This window comes from Rhinolophus sinicus, linkage group LG03, assembly GCF_036562045.2.
Source record: "Rhinolophus sinicus isolate RSC01 linkage group LG03, ASM3656204v1, whole genome shotgun sequence".
NCBI classification, from domain to species: Eukaryota; Metazoa; Chordata; class Mammalia; order Chiroptera; family Rhinolophidae; genus Rhinolophus; species Rhinolophus sinicus.
In genome coordinates, this window is record NC_133753.1 from 139,869,822 (window position 1) to 139,892,565 (window position 22,744).

A 22,744-nucleotide genomic window follows, 5' to 3' on the forward strand; every position below is an offset into this window, starting at 1 on the left:
CCTGGAGCTCAGGTAACTACTACTGAGTGAAAATCTCAGGAGGTGGGACTGAGTCTTTGCATTTTAGCTGGATTCTAGTGTGATTCTTAAATCCTACTATTATTTAAGAACCACTGTCCTAGTCTCAATATTTCCTGCCCTTTCTCCCAGGTACAAATTCCTTTCCCAATTTTCACTTCCTTGGGCCCAAGTCTCTGCCAAGGCTAATTTTCTGAGAGATGTTTAGACAGTAATTATGGATAATGTTTTAATGTGTTCACTCCCAGGATCCCCTCTCCATAATTGCTTTCAATACCTTTATGCAAACCAGTAACCCATGCCAGTGGCTGCCTGCAGGCTTTTCAGGCTCTTGGAGGAGAGAATTTGTGACAACCCTCTCCCATTTAAGGCAATTCTTCCTCTTTCGTGTCCTGGCCTGGGTGTGGATTTGACTGGGATTCTTCTATGAGAAATAAAATTTCTTCTTTCCAAAATGTCTTCTCATTCTAGTTATATATTTGGAAGTAAAATCTATGTTCTTAGACACCATGTTTATGTTTTATTTCGCCACCTACCAGACCGACCTAGACAAAATCAGGAAAACCCCAGTTCAAGTGGCACAAATTAGATTTGGCCCTGATCTTTAATATTTGCTGGGTTATCACAAATATTTATATAAGCAGATCTTTTTAGTATTTTTAAAAATAAGGTTATTTTGAGAATTCTAATATTCTTGTTTGTGTAGAATTCCACTGAATGGCAGGTGTTTTTCAAGCAAAGCTCTGACACAAATACAGTCAATTCTCATAATGTGTGGTAGCTATGTTCTATAAAGTCACATGGACCCTCAGAATGTTGTTCCTAGGGAAAATACAGGGTTAGGCTACTGCAAGCCTTTGGTCACAATATTTTTGTCAACTGATCAGTGCATAACTTTCTGTATGTGTTTTTCTGTTGAAAGACAATGTATTAAATAATAACATCAGGGCCATGGGCACTGTTATTCATGCCTCTGAAGCTCATCTAGCACCTATATTTTCTCTGTAAGACAAACCACAGCCTTCTTGTGCTCAGGACCAGCACTCCAGCACTATCTTTGGAAGCCATTTTAAACAGTGAAATCTCCAACGAAAATCACAAATATGAGAAAAATATAGCACTAAATAGACCATGAAAAGAACAGTTGTTTGCACCAGGAGAACAGGAACAAGATTGCATAGTGTTCCCTTGGTTCGACTTCAGTTAGGAACACACACTGCAGGTAACTCAAATTTGTCACACTGCTCTGTGCCTGCACGGGACTGGAAATGACTGGAAGTGCCACAAGAATTGGTTTTAGAGTTATTCAGAAATTGTAGCCACTAGACAAATTCACAAATATGAAATCCATGAATAATAAGGCTTGAGTATGTCAAAACTGAAACATTAATAATACAAATACAGCTACTATTTATTGAGGGATTCTATTGTGCCGATCACATTCATTAACTCACTTAGTTCTTAAAACAACCATTATACCTGAAGTAATTGAGATTTAGCAAGATTAATTTGTTCAAGATCAGAGCACTCTGAATATTAAAGTGGGATTCGAGAATTTACGATTTATTGTAAGACAATTTAAATATTCTTCCAAGAATGCAAAGGGCTTGTTTGGCTTTTCTTTTTTTTTTTTTTTTTTCCACATTTAAAACCTTAAGTCAAACCTTAGTTTGAAGTTAATAGAAGAAATTTTTCTGACATTACATCATATCAGTGGAAAAACGAAAGCACAAAGACATTAAATTATTAATCAGGCTCACAAATTCAGTTTGTAAAAACAAGAGTTTCAACATCCAGTGGCACTATCCAGGCATAATGACAATCCTACTCTGTGGATACAAACAGAATAGCACTTCTACTGAAATAAGTGGCATGTCATTTACATTTGAATTTGCCAAACCATTCCTAACATCTTATTAAATTAGACTGGTAATGCTTTTCTGAGGATATATGAAAGATCACTGTGATCATAGCAAAACATAAGCCTCACAATTTAGCCCTTCTACTACATCAAAATACTAGATAACATAATAGAATATTCTCAGTGAAACAGTTCAATAAATATTTCAGAACTAATTCCTCTCTCCATGTTGCTCCCATAGCACTTTGAACCAATCTCTGTTTTATGGTGTCATGGTGTCATAATTATATACTCACATATCTTACTGTCCCACCACGATATGAGTGCCTCAATGGCCAGGACCCCATTTTACTCCCACATTGTCTAGGACAGTGCCTGGCTCATAGGAAGTGCTCAGTGAAAGTTACTGAATATATTTGTGACTGGACGGGTAGATGGATGGATGAATGATTGACTAAAGGACGTTTGCCATATTTGAAGGAGGTCTTAAAGAGTGAGACTGGGTTGAATGTTTCTTATTTCCACTTTGTTCATGTACTTAACAAATATTTCTTGAGCAATGCTATGAGCATGTCACTGTGCTAGGCAGAGGAAATAATGCCGTGCAAAAGATAGAAAAGGTCACTGCCTTATGAAACTTAATATTTTAATATTTTTAATGGAGGAGAGGACACTAAATAAATAAACACATAAATGACTTCAAATAGTAAATAGTGTAATGGAGAAAAAAACAACAGGGTCATGGAGGCAGTGACTGGGATCCCTGAGTCAGTGATATTTGAACCAAAACCTGAATGACGATGGGGAATTGGTCTTGCAAAAAACCAGAGGATCCACTGCCTCAGCCCAGATCTTATTTATGTTCACATTTCATTGGCTAGCACTGGGCATATGACTTCAACTGACCATAAATCACTAGGAAGTAAAGTTCCCTTTATGCCCAAGAAGGAGTGGAAGACAGATTATGGCAAACCAGCAATATCTACCCCGTGGCTCAAAGGAAAAAAAAACAAAAAAGGCCAAACAATAACTTTGCTGCTTGAAAATACAATTAGTATTTACTGTGATTTAAAAAAATCAGAGGGACAATTGTTTCAGGCAGAGGGAGCAGCAAGTGGTTGGCACATTGAAGGGACAAGGAAAAGGCCAATGTGTGGCTGGGACCCAGTGAATGAAAATCAGTGCGGTAGGATATGAGGAGTTAGGGGATATAGCACAATGTGGGCCAAGCCAAGGGGTATAGATTGTACTCTAAGTGCAGTGGGATGCTTTTATAGATTTTTAAGAAGGGGAGTTAGGTAATCTGATTTAAATTTTAAAAATATCTCTTTGGCTGTTGTGAGCAGAATACATTACAGGGGGGCAAAAGTAAAGGTGGGAAAACAGTCAAGGGTCTCTATGCTAGTCCAGATGAGAGAGGATGGTAACTAGGACTGGGGGAGATTAACAAAGAGAAAGAAAGGTAGATCTTTAATGTAGAAGAGATAAGACTTAGTGGTCGATTGGCTGTGAGGGCATGGAAAAAAAAAAAAATACTTCACCCATAAGTAGTGCTGGACACTGCTTTTCTTTCCAACTTTATTTGCATCTATAAACTTGAGGAGTCCAGAATATATGCTATACTATGTCCTTCACTGCAAAACTTTCATGAACTATATGAAATAAAGGAGATGAGATATCGTGAAGGTAGGTAGTAGCAACCAATTTTAAGCTTGAAAGTGACATAGACTAACAAGTCCTGGCCAAGCCAATTGTTATCTTTAAGAAATAGAAACTATTCTTGAGTTTGTGTTTTACAATATACCTTATGATTCAGAGTGAACTACAGTGCACAACTGCAAAATGTGAATTTGTATTCAAAGTTTCCTAGAAGTTAGTTTATGATTACCCGATGTGTCCAAGTGTTAGAATAGCAGTTGAATTTTGTAAATGTCTACATTTGTTGTCAGTGTCATTACTACATGATACAAATGCAATTTCAAACTCACTACAATCATTGGTGGTTTTGTAATTACATTGCAAGAGCAACATTCCTAACCTTATTTTTAGAAATGCTAACTACAGTCTTCTATCCTTTTACATTAATAGAGGTTAATTTTACATAACATTTTTTTTTTTTATGTTCACAGCTTTTAATGAACGGAGATGTAGGCAGAAATAAAATTTCTTCAGATATATTGAGGTTTACACTTGTGTTATGTTCTAGGCAAGTTTGAGTCACAACAGAACAGACTATTTGTTTTATAAACCACCAATATACGAGACTAGGCTGAAGTAGAGCTATGGAAATATCTGTTTATTTTGTTGTGCAGTGTGGCCAGGTGTTTAAAATGCAATAGAAGGTGAATTACATCATTCATGAGGCTGAGCACCAGTGAGAAGCAGCTCGTGTGGTGTCATCACAAGACAAGGCTCACAATAAGAGAAGGCTTGCGAGATTTTATGTATTTTTCCAAATTTTAAGCAAGGATTTCCCCAGTTCCAGATCTATCTATAAACACTTTTGTGAAGCATATTATGTGCAACATTCTTATCAGATGTGGAAACCAGTCCAGGAAGATAAAGAAAGTCCCAGACTGATCTAAAGACCTGCTAGCCTGTATTGCTCTTAGCTGTGGGAGCTTGGCTGATTCTTGGAGTAAGTAGCAATTGTTCTGTAAGTGGGACAAATTACTACCCTGGTTGCCTAGTTTGTACTGGTGAGACTAGACTGGTTTCAGTAACGCTGCCTAAGGCAGAAACTTTCTTTTTTTTTAATATAGTGAAGATCTAGGGGGATTTTCCAAGATGAAAGATAGTGTGGTGAGAGAAAGAGAATGCCAACACTGAAGAGGAAAGGAAAATTAGGGAAAGGGGACATTCCAAATTTTGAGGGTTTTGTTTTGTTTTGATTCTTTTGAGAAATGACTTTGTAACTTTGGCAGGGTGGGGGGATTTTTAACTTGTGACTTCCTGTTTTTTAGGTTTGGAATGTGTCTGTCTGTAAGGTAAGAAGGAGTTACTGTAAATGCATAGGTCTATTTCTCCTCTTTTTGCTGAGAAAATTGCCATTAAACATGTCGCTGTTGCTCCCTTATTTTGCACCAAGTAAATGTTTAAATATTTTAAGATAAACATGTTTCAGCTGACTGCTGGGTGAGATTCATTACCGCCAGGAGGAACTCAGTGGAACTGTTCAAGGAGATCTGGTTAATATCCCCATGATTTATGCTTGCGGTAGAAATTGCACTAATATTTACACGAAGGGCATGGTTTAGGGGCAATGGCAAGGCCTGATTGAAGTGGGAATTTGCACAGTCAATGCCCACTAATGAAAATAGCTGCAGTTCAGTGCCCTTTCCAAAAGCATAATTAGACCCTTCAAATGACATGTTATTTTCACATTTTTACTCTTACGCTACAAACTTTTTCTTGTCATCCAGTGCCTGCATTGAGACAATTACTCAGCAAAAATTATTAAGCAAGATAATACTAGGTTGCTGGATAACTTCTAAAAAAAATATACCTTGGCTTTGCTTTTATAAGCTTTACCAATCATGATTTTTTTTTTTTTTTTTGATGGTTATATTTTAAAAAACAGAAACAATGACCTATATATATTTACAGTGCCTGGGCAGCTATTTACAACTGCTCTTCTTGGTACTCTACCCACTTGAATGAGTTCCCTGTGAGTGAAAAAGAAACTTTAGACTGAAAGTTATACTGAAAATACAGATCAGTAACATCCTTACGGGTTTTCTCATATAAGTAATGAGTGAACCAGTGGGAAATCTTTGACAGTGGGTTTGCCAGATTTTCACTTTTTCTTTTTTCTTGCTTTCCAAGTTCAATGACTCTGTAATTTGGTCAGGAAGCAGAACATCCTGGAGGTCAAGGTGCTCTTTGTGTCACACGATAAAATATAGATATATTTTTTCCAGTCCAAAAAACTCTGATTTAGTACAAAAAAAGATTTGTCTATGTATCTATTATCTAGATACAGATATCTATACAGACATATGAATATTTATGCATTTATTTATTTCTCAAGAATATTCAATGTCGGTGTTGTGATCTTACATGTCTAAATAAAACACGGCTACTTCCTGGTTTCCAAGTGGGGCTATTTCTATCTTTTCCTGTTAGTATTTGTTTGCTACTTGTTCACTCACTTTTATATCTAGCAGATAAGATGCAATCTGATGTTTTAAGAAACATTCATGAGAGAAAACTCTAACATTTTAAAGATTCCATCCACTTAATATGACATTTTTCTAAGAGTTGGGAAAATTCCATTATTTGATTTTGGCACTGAAGACATTATTAGTCCATCTCATAGTCCAGCAATAATAGATTTGAACATAGCTTGAAAACTGTTCTTCTAATTTTAAGTTGAGAACCCATTACAATATCTAATTGCTGTACAGAAGATAGTGGGTGTTAATATAGGCCAAAGTTAACAAGAAGGCAGCTAGAAACAGCTTTCCTTTTTCTTTCAGTCTTTATCAAGCTCTAACTATGTTCCAAGCACTGATTTAAACCCTTTACATGTATTAATATTTTTAATCTTCAAAACTCTAAGAAGCAGATACTACCCTTCATTCATTTATTCATGCATTTATATGAAGTGTTAGGCATTATTCTAAGCTGTAGAGGTAGAACAGGAACAAGACAAAGTCCTTCTTTTGCTATGTAATTCTCATCAAGGGTACAATTAAATCTCTGTTCTACCCCTAACAGGCTCTGTGACCTTGAATAGATGACATAATCTCTCTGTGCTTTAGCTTCTTTATCTGGAAGGGCAGGTGATCACAGTTCCTACATTAGAGGGTTGTTATTAACTGATATGACATGATATTAATGAGTTAATAGTTAAAAGCTCTTAGAACAGGTGCCTGGCAAACAGCTAAACATTATGTAAGTGCATGTTCATTGTCACGGTCACTGTCGATGTAAAGTGCTTGCTCCATGTAAGCCACTCTTCTAACCATGCGACACATGCAGGTGGTGGTAATAATTGATGGGAAGAAAAATAAAACGGGGTAAAGGAGATAGAGAAGGACAAGAAACAGATGTGGGGTATTCATTTTATACAGATGGATGGGGAAAGCCTCACTGTGATTATGACATTTGTGGACGAAAAAGGAGCGCAGCAATAAATCATAAATTCCTAACTTGGTAGGTCATGGTGAGTAGTCACACCCCAGACATATAACTTCTTTAGTAAAAGGCTTATCTCTGCCTTAAGCAAGCCCTATTCATTGTTTGTGTGCATGTAGGTTAACACACCTTTGAAATGCCCTCTTTTCATACCCCTCCTTCTAAAGCTTGGGAACACACAATCTTACTTATTTTGTAATCCGACCCCCACCTTGCTTTCTCCCACCTTCATGTAATTTTCCTTATGGCCCCTCCTTAATTTCAAATGCCTAAAAGAAACTGCAAAACTGCGATTCTCTGGAGTATATGAGATCTTACTCCCCAGCAATTGTTATCAATTTGGCTCAAATAAACACTTATAAAAATACTCCACACATTTGGATGTTTTTTTACATTGACATGTTTGAACAGATACCTAACAGAAGTGAGAGACCAGATCATGTGGCCATCTATGGGAGAAGTGTTCCAGGTAGAAGGAACAGCATGTACAAAAAAAGAAGAAGGAGAATGTATTAGGTTGGTGCAAAAGTGATTGAGATTTAAAAGTTTAAAGATAATTGCAAAAACCTCAGTTACTTTGCACCAACCTAGTATCACGTATTCACAGACCAGCAAGAAAGACAGCACCACCATGAAAGGAAATGTGGTCGGGGATGAAGACAGAAGGAGCAGGAATCGTATCAGGAAGAAACTTGTAGGCTATAATGAAACTTTCTATTTTAATCTGAACTTTACTCTGAATAAAGCTGAAGGCCTCAGAAGAAAGGTTCAATAAATTGTACCCCTCTCCCCTACCCAAGTTTTAAGTGACTGGTGAAACAAAATAAAGAATTTTTATCTGATTTTCTTTTTCTTCCCCTGTCTAATGTATCCAAAGTAGCAGAATAGTATTTGGCACATTGTAGGCTCTCAAAAACTACTTGATGAGTGAATGAAGGAAGAAATTCTGTTTTAAAGATGGAAGCTGACACACCAGCTTTATTACTGATAGAGGTGCAGGTGTTAGATGCTGCTTTCAGTTACTTAGACAAGGGGATTTGCTGTGACTTCACCCCAATATTAGGCAGAAAAAAGACTGAGTGTCAAGTGATGTCAGGGGCTGAGACAGCCTGAGGAAGATCTATGGAAGTCTGAGAAAGTCTCACAGAGCAGAGCAGAGCAGAGCACCTGCTTTCTGCGGGCAGGCTTACTCCCAACAGGCTGAAGGGCCAGGCCTAGTTTTCCACTCCACACTTATCCATCAGATAAATCAATCCATCTTCCCAGGAGCAGAGTGTCTAGAGACAGGGAAGCCAGGATGTACTTAGGAATATCCCTCATTACAGAAACCAGAAAGGGAGAAGAAGCACATCCTTCTAACAATTGAGATAGATGCACATTTGAAGATACGGAGCAAGGACGGAAACTATCTGATTTACATTTTTAGAGAATTCCTTCTATTTGCCCTGCCAGATTCACTGTCTTTACCCTCCTCCCCTGCCTCAGTAACCTCAGGGGAATGGGATTGGACTGTAAGGAGGGCATGGGTTGGGTAAGGGCTGGGTATTCCCCTTTCTGGATTTTGGGAACCACTTCCTATGCTCTGAGATACTCCACCATTCCTTTTTCGTTTCCTTCAAAACTGTGCTTACCTTTTAAAATCCTTCCTTTATTAAACTCTCTCCAAATTACCCAATTTGTGTATGCCATCTGTTTCCTGATACAGAGATTGAGTTTTCCTAGCTGTTTTGTGAGGAAAATATTATTTGAGAGAGGTGTGCAAGCATAAAATCCATAAAATCTGACCAGTTAAGAGTTGACTGCAATACTCCAGGTGAGAGATAAAGTGCTGTGTGTGCACCATGGTGGTAACAACAGAGGTAGTGGGAAATGGTCAGAGTCGAGATTTACCTTGAAGGTAAAACCAAGATTTGCTGATGCTATGGATGTGGGCTCTAAGAGAAAATAGCATCAGAGAAAACTCCTCATTTTACAAATTTGTGGAACAGAAAGGTACTATTTAGAGGCCTGACAGAGAGGGAATTGACTGTGGGTTTTTCAGAGGTGGGAGGATATCCTCTAAGAATCTGCAAGATTGCTTTAGCAAGGTTTTTCCTATTGGTAATGTTCATCTCAAAACTGTTATTCCTAGAGCCTTCTGCAGTTTCTCCAATGATCTCTAGACTGTTGCAAATATTTCCACCCAAGGGATTGAGTTTTAACCCACTTTAAATAAAAACACAAACCTGTATATATGCCACACAGCCTTTTTAGGAGAAAGGGAATATTTTAAAACAAATTACCAAGGGATATTGCAATTGCAAAACTCTTGGTAAGTACTAGCCCACAGAATAAAACCCTGTTTCTGAGCACTGAATCCTCTATCAGACCCATTGGCTGAACAAATTTCTGACTACTACTTATGCTGAGTGAATATGCATAGTACTTAAGTAATATCCTACTAATATATAAATGTGCACATGTGTTATGAGGTATAATCAAACAATACAGTGAATCTTTAAATTAAAAAATCTTTATTACAGTAAAAGACACATTATTATTAATCCCCCTTAAAACGCTCCCCTCGCTTCAAACACACTTATCCCATCATTCTTACACTTTCTGAAGCAGTACTGGAAGTCCTCTTTCATGAGTGTCTTTAGTTGCGCTGTCATGGCTGCCTCGATGTGCTGAATCATTTTGACTTTAGGGAAGAACCAGAAGTCACATGGTGTCAGATCCAGTGAATAAGATGGATCAGGACACACCATAATATTTTTATTTGACAGAAATTGCCATATACCAGAGCTATATGTGACACGGAGCATTGTCATGATGGAGGATGATTTATGGCACACTTTAAAACACACCTTCTCTCAACCGTAGCTCACACCTGACTGCGCAGAACAAGTTGAAACTTGTCACATACTGTTACTAAGGTTCGACGTACTGCTTCCCGTATTGAAGATCCCTGCCTTTCCATTGGATGGCACTCGGCAGCAGCATTCAGCATATTTTCTGATCACAATGGAAAAGGCTGTGTCACAAATTGCTCCTGGTATGGCAATTTCTGTCAAATAAAAACATTACAGTGTCTCCTCATCAACCTTATTCACCATATCTGGCACATGTGACTTCTGGCTCTTTTCCAAAGTCAAAATGACCATGAAAGGTAAATGTTTTGAATCGATTCAGGACATCAAGGAAGCCAGGACAGAGCAACAAAAGATTCTCACGAAAGAGGACTTCCAGAACTTCTTCAGAAAATGGCAAAAACGATGGGATAAGTGTGTTTAAAGCAAGGAGGGTATTTTGAGGGGGATTAATGGCAATGTGTTTTTCACTGTAATAAATTGGTTTTATTTAAACATTCACCATATTTTTTCATCAGAATTCATGTGTGTGTGTGATGAAAGAAATACTGAAAAGATATAAAGCGAATTGCTAAAATCATAGTTAACATTTTTTTTCTCTTTATACTTGTTCACTCAAAATTTTCTGAAATAATCAGGTATTAGTTGTGGAAACAATTTCTATGTTGATGCTACATCCTTGTACTGGGCTTACCTGTCTATCTATTTAAAATAGTGATAACTTCACTCGACCCCACTTTTATGCAAATGCATCATACATATACTGCTTTACTCTTCTTCACAGCATATATCACAGCCTGAAATTATATTATTTATTTATTGTTCAATTCCATCAATAAGATTTAAGATCTCTGAGACAGGGCCCTTGTCTCCCTTGCTCACTCTTCCAGTGCCTAGAACAGTGCCTGGCACTTAGCAGGACGCTCAGTAAATGTTTAATTCACACACACACACACACACACACACACAATCTTTTATTTTAAAGTTATTTGGCAGTGGAGGTTGTCATGGTGATTCTAAAACATCTATACTATTTGTAGGAGTATCAATTGATACAAATTACTTAAGGAGAAATTTTACCTACCTTAAAAAATAAAAATCATGACCTTTGATTCAGAAAATCTACTTATAGGGGAAGAATAGGAAATTCAGACAGATACTTATTTACAAAAGTGTGTATGTAACATTTATATAATAGAAAAATAAGGAGGCTTGGTTAAATATATTACAAAAGTCATAAAATAATAAAATCATTATAAGAATTAAATTGCTGCAGAAAGAGGCACATCATCTATTATTACAATTTAAAAGTAGGTAGCAAAGTAGCACGTTCAGCATGTGGACGAAAAAGGAGTTCAATGAAAAGTAACTTAACAGGGTGATCTGATCATAAATTCCTAACTGGGCAGGTCATGGTAGGTAGTCACACCCCAGGCCTATAACTTCTTTAATAAAAGGCTTATCTGCCTTAAGCAAACCCTGTCCATTGTTTCTGTGCATCTAGGTTAACACACCTTTGAAATGCCCTTTTTCAGACCCTTCCTTCTAATGCATGACTACCCTCAAGAGAGCACATAATCTTTATCCTGTAATCTAATCCCCATCCCTGACTTGATTTCACCCACCCTAATGTAATCTTCCTTATGTTCCCTTCTTAATTTCAAATGCCTAAAAGAAACTGCAAAACTGTTATACTCTGGAACATTTGAGATCTTGCTCCCTGGCAGATGTTGTCAGTTTTGCTCAAATAAACTCATAAAAATTGTCTACAGGTTTGGGCATTTCTTATATCAACAGCATAATTCCTTATATGTGGAAAAACTCCAGAATATTAATTGTGGTTATTTCTGGGTTGTGAAATTATAGATGTTTCAGTTTCTTCTGTGTGCTTATTTACATGTTATAAAATGTCTACAATAAACTCATGAAACAAGGTGTTTTGTTTCATTTCATTTTTCTACATTGTTCAAATTATTATAAGCCATCCAAATAGATTTCCTAAGGACTCACAACTATAGCAAGTCTCAAAGTGGAAAAAGTAAAATTTGCAAGTGAATTAGAATCACACAAAGGTCTGAGTATCTTCTCTCTTTAATTCTGTTATCCAACATTTATCTCAAGTAAAACAATGTTTCTCTCTGGGCAAAATGGATTTGTAGAATTACCACCATCTGCCAACAGAAATTATTATTGCCAATAATAATTATATTGACAATGAAAATTCTTGGGGGGGTAGGGTTAAATACAAAAGCCACAATTCACTGTTATTCTTGTGGAATCTTCAGAGGTTGGAGACATATGGAGAGGTCCACTTTCAAATTCGAATCAAGTAAATGGTAGTAAGCACCACTACATGTACAGGACCCACTGAACTAAACTCTGAGGAAACACAAAATGTGAAAACAATATACTTGGTCACCAGTGACTATCCAGTAGTGCCCCCTTATCCAAGAAGGATACATTCCAAGACCCCCAGTGGACGCTTGAAACCTTGGATAGTACTGAACCCTTTAAATACTGGTTTTTCCTATACCCACACATACATAACTATTATAAAGTTTAACTTACCAATTAGTCACAGTAAGAGATTAACAACAATAACTAATACTAAAATATAACAGTTATTACAGTAAACTATAATAAAAGTTATGAGTGTGGTCTCTTTCTCTCCCTCAAAATATCTCATTGTACTGTACTCACCCTTCTTCATCTGAGAAGATACAATGCCTACAGGATGAGATGAAGTGAGGTGAATAACTTAGGCATTGTGACATAGCCATAGACTACTACTGACCCTCAGGTGATGAAGGTTTCTTGAACACAAGCACTGTGATATACAACAGAGATCTGATAACCTAAATGACTAATTATATACAGTGTGGAGATGCTGGACAATGGGGTGGTTCCTGTTCCAGTTGGACAGAGATGGACAGCGTGAGATTTCATCACGCTACTGAGAACATCATGCAGTTTAAAACTTACAAATTGTTTATTTCTGGAATTTTCCATTTAATATTTTCAGACTGAGGTTGATGGCAGGTAACTGAAACCATAGAAAGCAAAACTGCGGATAAGGGAGGACTACCTAACTGATGCAGCTGAGAAAATTCTCATCAGGAAATCTGTCTGGAGTGAGTGGGAAGGATGATATTAGAGGTAAAGTGTGGGTTTGTGGACAGTATGGGTTACTTCCTTAATCTGAGCCTGGGTTTACAAAGTTGAATCAGACCTGCAGGCATTTAAACACTTAGAGTGCTTCAAAAATAAAAGTTTGAAATTGTATTTGGTTCTTTTCAGGCATAGCACTTTGCAGCTAGTCCAATTCACAACTTTAATTTATGGGCTCTTGCAAGTATACTTCTTGATCCTTGTAGCTAAGTCCTTCTCGGATCCCTACTTGAAAGGTAACTAGCATTTGTCAAACAAAAAATCCAGAGAACACTGCTCTTTGATGACCAATATGAAAGTGTTGTGCTGCTAGATTTTCATAATGGTAGCTTCTGCAATTTTCAGGAAATAACTACTAGATAGGATTTCTTCCCAGGCCTCTTTCTTAAAGCTTTGTTCTGTTGCTGTGTATCTGCCAGGGACAAAAACAAAGGAGGAAACCGAAGCAAGCCAGTCTTAAGGGAAAACAGCAAACAAAACAAAGTGAGAGTCGATCATGCTGGGAAAATAGGTATAGATTAGTTTCTGTGGGACCTCAATTGCTTAGATATCAAATTTTGACTTTATCCTAAAAATGATCAGGGGGCTTTGATAGGAAGATAAAACAGACATTTGTAAGATGTCTCTAAATTTCAGAAATGAAACCCATTGATAAGAGCCCGTTTTAAAGAGGAACTCCGCACTTGGAGTGTGAGATCATGCCTGTCAAACAATTTCTGTCAGTTCCCAAATTAGTAATGGGTTACTTGGCACCCCTGCTGACGGGCTGGCAAGGAAGGAGCTATTGGTGTGTCATACCAGAGACCAACACAGACACCCGGGGCAATGTGATTTGTCACTTAAAGGAGGCAGCCCAAGAGCACCCGATCCTCCGGCTGCTGAGTCATCCTACTCTTGGTAGTTATTTAAGCAGAAGCCTCCAGCAGACACACAATCAGCACTGCACTCCAACAATGAATGCCCCGACTTCCAGAAATCATGTGTCCAGCTTGGATGGCCCAACAACTATGATTTTCAAAATACTTTCCATCCTCTTTTCTGCATATTGTCACAGTAGTGGTTTTGACATCTGGCTGCTTTCCTCAAAATGAGTCTATCCAGCCAGTCTTCCTTATGGGACATTGGCCTCCCGCGGCTACCAATTCTTGTTTCAAGTTTTCTCTGTCTTTCTGAGTTGACTTTTTTGTATTTCTTTCTTTCATGTCAGCAAACATTGGTTGAGCACCTGTTATGGGTTAGGCACTGAGCTACAGGTAAGTGTTTGTTACAGGATAAATAAGATGCATTCCTTGCCTTCAGCAGTTCACAGTCCAGTGGATGAGATAGTCAGGTATCCAGGCAACGACAATATAAGAAATGATGGCAGGTAAGTACAAGATAATGTCCTGGACCTTACATTTTTGGGGATACCACTACTCTTCTCTAAAATCCATCACTCTCTGAGAATGGCCATCTGGGAGGAATTGAAGGGATATGGAAGGCATCAAAGAGATATGGGAGGATAGACGTTTTAGAAGAGTTTTTCAAACCTAACAGTGTGTTAGCATTTCTACCTGTCTGCCAGCTGTCACCTTGTTTGACCCAGGCTATCATTGCTGGTCTGTGTGGCTATGAATGCTGTTGGTGGTTCTTTTCCCTGCTCATCCTCTAGGCACTCCCTACAGCATGTCAGATGAGGACTCCCTTCACATTTGGCTGTCATCTATCAGCCACAACTGTCCTGTCCAGAAGAGCTGGCTTTGGTTTTAAAGCCTGCTTCCTGGCTGGGCTTCATCACTCCATTAAGGATACCATTTGGTATCACATGAACTTCAGGTGTTGTTGATGAAAGTGCTAAGAGAGCTGGATGGGACTGACGTCTTTGGAGAGGACATGACTTAGCGTGCCCATGCAGTTGTTATGTCCAAATGCTGTTCTTTTCTCCCCATGGGAAGGTATTGTAAATAAAGAGAAAGGGCACTAGCTTATTTTAAACACCAAATATGAGCTGGGAGCTGTCCTAGGCACTATATGAAAACTGTATTTAGTTCTCATAGAATATTGTCCTGATGTTAGAATCCCATTTTATAGACTGAGGAAATTGTGGTTCAGAGAGATTAGGAGACTGAAACAAGGACACACAGCTCTACAATTTTTTTTGTTGAGCTTGAATCTGAACACAGATCTGTGTGACTTTCAATCTTGTGCTTTTTAAACTATAAGAATAGTTGGCCGGCCCGGTGGCTCAGGCGGTTAGAGCTCCATGCTCCTAACTCTAAAGGCTGCCGTTTCGATTTCCACATGGGCCAGTGGGCTGTCAACCACAAGGTTGCCAGTTCAATTCCTCGAGTCCCACAAGGGACGGTAGGCTCTGCCCCCTGCAACTAAGATTGAACATGGCACCTTGAGCTGAGCTGCAGCTGAGCTCCGGGATGGCTCAGTTGGTTGAAGCGCATCCTCTCAACCACAAAGTTGCCAGTTCGATTCCTCGACTCCCGCAAGGGATGGTGGGCTGCGCCCCCTGCAACTAGTAATGGCAACTGGACCTGGAGCTGAGCTGCGCCCTCCACACAACTAAAACTGAAAGGACAACAACTTGAAGCTGAACGGCACCCTCCACAACTAAGATTGAAAGGAAAACAACTTGACTTGGAAAAAAGTCCTGGAAGTACACACTGTTCCCCAATAATAAAGTCCTGTTCCCCTTCCCCAATTTAAAAAAAAAAAACAACAACAAAAGTATAGGAATAGTTCACAGAAGGAGCTGTGGAATATTAACTTGGCCATAAGATTTCTGATTCCAGTCTGATTATTAGTCATAAAGAGTGATATACGTAATGGACATATAGCATGAGTTTCTGAATCTTTGTTCTGAAACATGAAACCAATCAGTAAAAATTGGAGCAGAAGGAAGCAAGAGACTGCAGACTCTAATTCATCAGTGTAAATATGGATATTTACATTCCCAGAGCTTTTAATATTGAAGAATAAAAGTGCACTGGGAAAAAGGTGAGGGGAAAATATGTCTGTTTTTATGACTTGTTGATATCTATGAGGTTTTTCCTTAAGCCTCAAAACAATTCACAGCATTGCCAGCAGCATTCAGTACATTCAGAACAGAATCATTTCACCCACAGCTGAGCTAGGGCCATGCTTGGGCCAACACTGAGAACAGCCTTCCAAGCAGACATGCCAGGTCAGTGAGTGAAGAGGCGAGCAGGGCCATTTAAAGCAACGTGGTTTATGTAAGTGTGATCTAATTGCTTCCACTGGAAATGGGTCAGATTTGAGTCAAGAGAACCAGGGGCTTTAATAACCCCAGTGAAATCAGACTATTGCTTTTCTTTCAATCTGCTCAGAGAGTATTGCCCTCTGATGAAATAATGATGCCTGGATTCATTTTAGTTTGCAGTGTTCCCCCTTTCTTGCCTTGTAATAATTGATTTGCTTGTTTCTTTTTTTTTTTGGTTAAACATGTTAAACTAAACAGGGTATATATTATATGACAGACTGCGACAAATTTACTACAGGGAATAGGGGAAAAATATGGGATATTAAAAAAAGGGGGGGGGCTTTTTCGTCTCTCACAGCTGTGATTCAATTGTGACTCAAAAGGAAGTGTGCCACCTACTGAATCATGGAAACCACTTCCTGTAGCTGTTTGGTTTATTCTAAAGGGGCATTAGGCCAAGTACTGCCCTGCCCTGACCCTGACTGGCTCTTCAGAGCTAAGGCGTTCACAGCTTGAGGTGGTTTGGCTACAGACTCTGAGAACATTACATATTAAATTACAAGTGTTTCGTTTCCTAGCAAGGACTCTTTAGCAACATGAACAAGAACATGTGTTATTTGCAAACCCAGTATACCATTACCCAACCTGAATATCCTTACTTTTTCATAAGGTGTGTATTCTGGATGAGCACTCTCAGGATCTGAATGTACACTGGTTCTGTTTTTCCTGAGGCCAACTTGGGCAATCTGTAGGGTAGCATGAACCAGATGAGGCTTCAAGAGTACCCTTTCATCAGTGAAGTAACACTAGACTTGTATTATGGAGTCAATATATTTTTGGAGCACCTGCTTATTGCCACGTACTGAGCTGGGTAGCCGCAGAGGATCCGGCTACAAACAAGACTGGACGGCTCCTAACCTCATGGTGTTTGTGTTCTACACTCTGTGGAAATTACACTCACTCCTCAAGAGACAAGGACTGTGTTTTGTACACCATTAAAAGAAATATTAACTAAAACTGTTGTTTCCTCACAACCCACAAAACACTTCTGACACCAGAGGTGTACGTTTTTCCACACCAAGCAGTTCTCCAATTCTCAGCAGACACTGATTGAATATCCTACAATTTAACTCACCTCTGACACTAACTGCCCAGGGTTAGCACAAACCTTTTCTTCAGGATAAGGAGTAATCCCACAAGACTGCCTCCCACTTCAGATGCCAATCATAAGACCCCAGTTGTCACCTGTACTTTTGACCAACTGGCTATAAACTGAGCTTTCCCATGACCCCCTCCAAGGGTTTGATAATTTACCAGAATGGCTCAGAGAACCCAGAAACAACACTTTACTTACTTTTATAGTTTATTATAAAGGACACAACTCAGGAGAAGCCAGATGGAAGAGATGCACAGGGTAATGTTTGGGGTGGGGGGTGAAATGGAGCTTCCATGCCCTTTCCAGGAGTACCGACCTCCCAGCACCTCAATGTATTCACCCACCTGGATGCTGTCCGAACTCCATAGTTTAGAGGTTCTATGGAGACGCCACTATGTAGGCATGCTTGATTATATCATTGGCCTCTGGAGATTAAGTCCACCTCCAGCCACTCTCACTGACCTGTAGGTCGGGAGTAGGGCTGAAAGTTGCAAACCTCTAATCACATGGTTGGATCCTCTGGCAACCAGCCCCCATCCTCCAAGAGTCACCTCATTAGGGTAAACTCAGGTATGGTTGAAAGAAGCTTATTATGAGTAAAAAAAGAAGCAGGGAGGAAGATTAAAATATATATTTCTTATTATATCACATTTATACAGTCCTAATATCTAGCATTTGGCTTTGCACAAAGAGGCCCCTCAATACTTTGTTGAATAGATACATGAAAGATTTCAAAGGAAAGAAGGAAGGAAGGAAGGAAGGAAGGAAGGAAGGAAGGAAGGAAGGAAGGAAGGAAGGAAGGAAGGAAAGAAGAGAGAGAGGGAGAGAAGGAGGGAGGGAGGGAGGGAGGAAGGGAGAGAGGGCGGGAGAAAGGGAGGGGGAAAGAGAGATAAAGAGAAGTAACCTCACCATTATTGTTTGTTGTATTTGCAAGTGAAGATGAAAGCATCCAGTTATTTGTTTTCTTCTGTAATGAGAATTCTAAGTAGACTGAAAGTTTCTGCTCTTAGGTGGATCCAAGATTCTACAGTGCCTCAGGACACATGTGGGCTCTTAAGCAGGTGAGTTATAGAACCAAGAGGCCCATTCTGAGACCAGGTCAACATTAGAAGTCCTAAGAACCCCCTCTGAGGGTAAAGGGCTCTTTTTCTCATCCTCATAACAGGTCAGAATCCCTAATGACAGATAATCTATTATTCCATGCCCAACAGATGTGTCAAAAAATGGCTACAAATCGGTGTAACATTGAGCAACTAATTTACCCACCTCACAGAAGAGTTGTGAGAATTCAGCGAAGCAATGTCTAGAATGGTGCTTGATACACAGTAGGCTCTTTGTAAATAGAAGTCTTCGCTACTACAATTTTTCTTATTATCATTATCATTACTACTTCTGCTACTATTACTAAGGTTGCAGCTGATTAGGCTAGCAGTTTTTCCAAGGTATGAACAATAATCTTATGTTTAATTAAATGTTGTGGCTCAGTGTGTCTCAGTCTTTCTAAATCCATATTCTTCTAAACAATTATAAAAATATTAAATTGACCTCCAGTTCAAAATCCCTGCCGAGAATATATTGCCTAGATTACTTACAATGTTTAATTTATGAGGGCAATATCTTCCCCAAACATAAAATTATATTATAATATTGAATGTTTTCAAAAATTATATGTAACCCAAATATAACTACTGATAAAAGATAAACTCAGACATATTAAAAATTTTAAGAGTTCATTTGAGCAAAAATCTATTCTAATCGGGCCACTCCGAACTGGAAGAAGTTAGAAGTATTCCACCTACAGGAGCTGGGGACAAGATTTATAGAGAAGAGGTAAAAACAAAGCAAGGAAATTACTTGATTAGTTATAGCTTAAGTGGTTGCATTATTTGTAAAAGCCTAGTTAGCTGTTTGTGGTTGGTTATCCTTAGTTTTTGTTTTGTTTTGTTTTGGGGTGTTTTTTTTTTGGGGGGGGGACATTGGGGAACAGTGTGTTTTTCCAGAACCAATCAGCTCAAAGTCAAGGCATTGTTTTCAATCTAAATGTGGAGGGCGCAGCTCACTGGCCCATGCGGAAATCGAACAGGCGACCGTGGTGTCATAAGCACCTCACTCCAACCAACTGCCCCATCCTTAGGTTTTGATTGCTTAACCTTGAGACATTTACAGGCTTAGGTTTTGCTTGCACACTAGGCTGCTAAAGTATTAGTACCACTTCAGTCTAATGGCCACCTGGTTTAACTAATTTAATAATAGGTTGTTTTGTTCCTGCCCTATGGCTATTCTCTACATATTAATAACTGACATAAAAGAAGAGGAAGAAGGAAAAAAAGAAGGAAAAGAAGAGGAGGAGATGTAGGAAGAGAAACAAAGGCCAGAAAATATCCCCACCCAAAATATTGAAGAAATGGAAGTTTTCTTAAGTACCACTGAGACATTGATAATGCACCTCACACCGCAAACATAACTAATATCTTGTTTAAACCTCGACCAGTTTCCCTCAGAGTTGTCCGTTCTATAAAAATCCCAAATCTCCTGTCACATAGATCTTTTTTCCTTGGATGACACTTTTTTCCCCATTTCCTCCAAATTATCTGAGTCAGCTCCTCTGTATTCACAAAGATCAATTTAATATCCTCTGAGCTTCCCTAGATCTCCTACCTGTACCACTGGGCACAACAAAGAACAGGAAGTTAAACCCTAACTGGAGTTTTCAAAATGAAGGCATTATAATAGCTGTCTAACCAACAATTATGAGAGCAATTACAGCAAACAAATTAGTTCACAGAAGAGTGTGAAGCCTAACAGTATTTTAAACCCTCATCTCCGTGTAATTTTGTTATCATTTTTATTTTGTCCACTGATGTGTCCACAGTGCCTACAGGAGTACCTGACATAAATATTTATAGAATAAATAAAATTAGTTTCTATATTTATAGAATAGATACTAGTTTTCTATATTTATAGAATAAACAGATTTGTAGAACAAATTAGAATTCGTTTCAGAGTTAACTTTTCAAGTACAACAAAATACCATTAGTTATATTTTCTACTTTTTTCTCTTAAATAGGTCTGAGTGAGATAAGTAGTCACACATACATCCATGAAAAGAATATAATTTTCTGTCATTGATTTTTTATTATGTCACTTTAGGTCAAAAGTCAGAAAATTATACTGAACTCTTGACCAACCTATCTATTTTCTTCATTGGAATATTGGCCCAACTAAGGAAAAACATCAAGGAAAAATTATTTTTTGGCAGAAAAATGTCCTATCTAAATTCTTGTGTGTTTTGTTTTGAATTTTCCTTAGTGACTGGAGGTCAGTTTCAATTCACTAAAGCACAGATTCCAAATTTTCAATCTGGTTTTCTTGAGTACTGACTGAGTGCCAAGAATGAGGCAATGACACAACATCACTACCAAGACACACACACACACACACACACACACACACACACACACACACACACCAGGTCCAGGGCATATTCTGGTGACTTGCAAACTTCTGCCCCCTGATGTTAACTCTCAAAATCATATTTAATTTCAAATAGATCTATTCCCTCTCTTGCCAGCAAATTCTTATGACATTTTTTGTCTAATTCACTGGTCAGTGTATTCCAGACCCTAAAAGATATAACAGAATCATCTGTTAACTAAAGATAATAAGTGTTGTCTACTTATCCTTTTTTGCTTCCTTTTAAAACTTGAATTTTAACATGCTTGGGAATGGATCAATGACTATAAATGCAACTACTAAAGAAACCAATAATTTTGTTTTAGCCTAGTAAAAAAGGAATGAAACACTTTTTTGACAGCTCCAAAAGAATCATGTTTAATGTAGTGAAGGGGCAGTGCCCTAAAGGAAAGGGTAACATTCTGGACAGCCCAGAGAACAGGTGTCCACTAATATGAGAACCAGGCTTGGATGAGACTCATCTCTGCTATGAGACTAGGGACAATTCAATTAATCTGAGTCTTAGTTTCTTGAGCTGTCACTAGCAATATCAATACCTGTCTGCTTATTTTCTGAATCTCCTTACTGAAGGTAATTATATATGTTGTTCCATGATTCTTTAATCTCAGAATAATCTTTTCCTGTTATAGCCAAATTCTCTATCATTGACGGAAATATTCACCTGGTTATTTTGGCTTCTCTAATTCTGCTAGGGAGAACACCTCCAAGGGAGTTTTTGGTCAGGAGCTGACATGACATTTGAGGTCACCTGTGTTCTAGACAGAGAGGGAGAATAATTTGAAAGGCCACAAAAATCTACCCACTGATAAAATATATTTTATTTGTACCTAGTAATTTCCCTGATAGTGAAATTTAGCTTATATTTGTTAAGTCCTTATTATATGCCAAGTCCCTTTTATGTATTACTTCATTTAATTCTTAGTAATCCATTGTGATAGGGTATCAGGGTGTTTGACTATAAATTACAGGGGGAAAAAACTCTCCAGCTGACTAAACCAGTACAAGCATCTGTTGGCTCATATAACTGGTAGTCTAGAGAGAGGGCAGCTTCAGGGTTGATTGATGAATCTAGTGGCTCCCCATTGTCACCAGGTCCCCAAGTTCTTGTCTCTGTCCTGACCTCCAGTGTTGCACTCCTAACACCAATTTCCCTCAGCCATCAGCAGGAAACCTTCCTTATTTATATCTAGCAAAGGTGAGAGAGTGTCCCCACAAACAATGAAAAAGTGAAAAACTGTCTTCTCATCCTTATGATTGGCCTAACTTTAGTTAATAAGCTGATTGTTTCTGAAACAACAATGATTGGGGGAAGAAGTGAGGAGAGGAGGAATACTATTTTATAATGAACTCATCTTCCTGAATCTAGAGGATTAGGATTATCTTGATTGATTTGATGAATTCGAATTTACTTGTGGAGCTGGGGCAATTCTCCAAACCACACCACTTACTATACAATGTGAGAAGAAAAGATCAAATTTACGGGAGTCAACTACAGTGTGCACTATAGGTAAATACTGCTATTTCTCAATTTACAGAGGAGGAAATTGAGGCATGGGTGAGGGAGGTTAAGCAATTTGCCCAAGATCATAATTGAATCTGGGAAGTCTATCTGCATTCTAACAATTCAATTATCTCCTATTTGCATTTTTTGGGAGAAAGTTTACAATATATGAAAGGAATTCCAAGATAAGGAGAAGGTGAGTAGGGAAAGACACTAGGCCTCAAGAGATGAGATTCCAATCTAGCCTCTTTCACTTACTAGTTATGATGTGACTTCTTTGAAAATGTGAATAATAAAACCTACTTACTGGAGCAATAACAAATATTCACATAGGAAGCGCAGAAGAGGGGTATCACTTGGCAAC

The 22,744-nt window shown here is 38.4% G+C and overlaps 1 long non-coding RNA gene across 1 annotated transcript; it reads left to right on the forward strand.

Moving 5' to 3' along the window:
* The first annotated feature begins 4,289 nt into the window (after positions 1–4,289).
* LOC141570408 (uncharacterized) lies at positions 4,290–8,348 on the forward strand. Its single transcript, XR_012494413.1, has 4 exons — positions 4,290–4,517; positions 6,955–7,046; positions 7,430–7,534; positions 7,626–8,348. It is a non-coding gene; the product is annotated as an uncharacterized LOC141570408 (long non-coding RNA).
* Positions 8,349–22,744: the final 14,396 nt, after the last annotated feature.